This window comes from Arachis hypogaea, chromosome 4 (assembly GCF_003086295.3).
Source record: "Arachis hypogaea cultivar Tifrunner chromosome 4, arahy.Tifrunner.gnm2.J5K5, whole genome shotgun sequence".
Taxonomy (NCBI): domain Eukaryota; kingdom Viridiplantae; phylum Streptophyta; class Magnoliopsida; order Fabales; family Fabaceae; genus Arachis; species Arachis hypogaea.
This window is the reverse complement of record NC_092039.1, coordinates 64,938,253-64,941,103: the sequence shown is the minus strand read 5'-3', so window position 1 is coordinate 64,941,103 and position 2,851 is coordinate 64,938,253. Positions and strand designations below refer to the sequence as shown.

General features: G+C 41.4%; 1 non-coding gene across 1 annotated transcript; it reads left to right on the top strand.

The window, feature by feature from the left end:
* The first annotated feature begins 2,392 nt into the window (after nt 1-2,392).
* Nucleotides 2,393-2,496, top strand: LOC112799463 (small nucleolar RNA R71). The gene has a single exon (XR_003201044.1). It is a non-coding gene; the product is annotated as a small nucleolar RNA R71 (small nucleolar RNA).
* The last annotated feature ends 355 nt before the right edge of the window (nt 2,497-2,851 follow it).

Here is a 2,851-nt window from a genome sequence, read left to right as displayed (position 1 = left end):
GGTGGGTTTGGGTGGGAAAGAGATTTTGAATTTGAAGGTAGGTGGGGTTTATGGGGAAGAGTGGATGTATGTGAATGGTGAAGAGATGATGGAAAAGAGTGATTGAGGTGATTGGTGAATGATGTTTGGGGAAGAGTGTTATGAAAAGGTGTGAGAGAGAGGGAAAAGGTAGATGGGGATCTTGTGGGGTCCACAGATCCTGAGGTGATCCTGTGCGGTCCATAGATCTTGAGGTGTCAAGGATTTCTCATCCCTGCACCCTTTAGTAATGTAAAATGCCCTTTGTATGCAATCCTGACGTTTAACGCCAGGCTGCAGCATGTTTTTGGCATTAAACACCGCCTCCATGCTTGTTTTGGGCATTCAACGCCAATCTGCAGGATGTTTCTGGCGTTGAATGCCACTTCCATGCTTGTTTCTGGCGTTCAACGCCAGCTTCATGCTCTGTTTTGGAGTTAAACGCCAGCCAGATGCTCCTTACTGGCGTTTAATGCCAGTAAGCTTTTCGTCCAGGGTGTGCTATTTCTTCTACTGTTTTTGATTCTGTTTTTAATTTTGCAATTGTATTGTGACTCCACATGATCATAAACCTAATAAAACATAAAAGAACAATAGAAATATAGATAAATAAAAATTGGGTTGCCTCCCAATAAGCACTTCTTTAATGTCAATAGCTTGACAGTGAGCTCTCATGGAGCTTCACAGATGTTCAGAGCATTGTTGGGACCTCCCAACACCGAACTTAGAGTTTGAATGTGGGGGTTAAACACGAAACTTAGAGTTTGGTTGTGGCCTTCGAACACCAAACTTAGAGTTTGATTGTGGGGGCTTTGTTTGACTCTGTATTAAGAGAAGCTTATCGTGCCTCTTTTCCATGGTTGCAGAGGAAGATCCTTGATCTTTAAACACAAGGTAGTCCCCATTCAATTGAAGGACTAGCTCTCTTCTGTCAACATCAATTACAGCTCCTGCTGTGGCTAGGAAGGGTCTTCCAAGAATGATGGATTCATTCTCATCCTTCCCAGTGTCTAAGATTATGAAATCAGCAGGGATGTAAAGGTTTTTAACCTTTACCAACACGTCCTCTACCAATCCATAAGCTTATTTTATTGACTTGTCTGCCATCTTTAATGAGATTCTTGTAGCTTGTACCTCAAAGATCCCCAGTCTCCTTTACAGAGAGTGGCATAAGATTTATACCTGACCCTAGGTCACATAGAGCCTTCTCAAAGGTCATGGTGCCTATGGTACAGGATATTAAGAATTTACCAAGATCTTGTTTCTTTTTGGTAGAGTTTGTTGAACCCATGTATCTAGTTCAGTAATGAGCAAGGGAGGTTCACCTTCCCAAGTCTCATTACCAAACAACTTGGCATTCAACTTCATGATGGCTCCTAGATATTGAGCAACTTACTCTTCAGTTACATCTTCATCCTCTTCAGAGGAAGAATAGTTCTCAGAGCTCATGAATTGTAAAAGGAGGTTCAATGGAATCTTTATGGTCTCTAGGTGAGCCTCAGATTCCTTAGGTTCCTCATTTTGGAACTCCTTTTTGTTCAGAGGATGTCCCAAGAGGTCTTCCTCACTAGGATTCACGTCATTCTCTTCCTCTTTGTATTCGGCCATTTTGATTATATCAGTGGCCTTGCACTTTCTTTTTGGATTCTCTTCTGTATTGCTTGGGAGAGTACTAGGAGGAGTTTCAATAATTTTCTTACTCAGCTGACCCACTTGTGCCTCTGAATTTCTAATGGAGGACCTTGTTTCATTCATGAAACTTAAAGTGGCCTTAGCTAGATCAGAGATTATGTTTGCTAAGCTAGAGGGGCTCTGCTCAGAATTCTCTGTCTGTTGCTGAGAAGATGATGGAAAAGGCTTGCTATTGCTAAGCCTGTTTCTTCCAGCATTATTAAAGCCTTGTTAAGGCTTTTGTTGATCCTTCCATGAGAAATTTGGATGATTTCTCCATGAGGAATTATAGGTGTTCCCATAGGGTTCACCCATGTAATTCACCTCTGCCATTGCAGGGTTCTCAGGATCATAAGCTTCTTCTTTAGAAGATGCCTCTTTAGTACTGTTAGATGCATTTTGCCATCCATTCAGACTCTGAGAAATCATGTTGACTTGCTGAGTCAACATTTTGTTTTGAGCCAATATGGCATTAAGAGTATCAACTTCAAAAACTCCCATCTTCTGAGGCATCCCATTACTCACAGGGTTCCTCTCAGAGGTGTACATGAATTGGTTATTGGCAACCATGTCAATGAGTTCTTGAGCTTCTGCAGGCGTTTTCTTTAGGTGAATCGATCCACCTGTAGAATAGTCCAGTGACATCTTAGAGAACTTAGATAGACCATCATAGAACATATCCAAAATGGTCCACTCTGAAAGTATGTCAGAAGGACACTTTTTGGTCAACTGCTTGTATCTTTCCCAAGCTTCATAGAGGGATTCACCATCTTTTTGCTTGAAGGTCTAAACAACCACTCTAAGCTTGCTCAGCTTTTGAGGAGGAAAGAGGTTGGCCAAGAAGGCCGTGACCAGCTTATCCCAAGAGTCCAGGCTATCTTTAGGTTGTGAGTCCAACCATGTTCTAGCTTTGTCTCTTACAGCAGAAGGGAAAAGCATGAGCCTGTAGACTTTAGGATCTATTCCATTAGTGTTAACAGTATCACAGATCTGTAAGAATTCAGTTAAAAACTGATAGGGATCTTCTAATAGAAGTCCATTGAACTTGTAGTTCTGTTGTATCAGAGCAACTAGTTAAGGCTTCAGCTCAAAATTGTTTTCTCCAATGACAGGGATTGAGATGCTTCTTCCATAAAAATTGGAAGTAGGTGTAGTATAATCA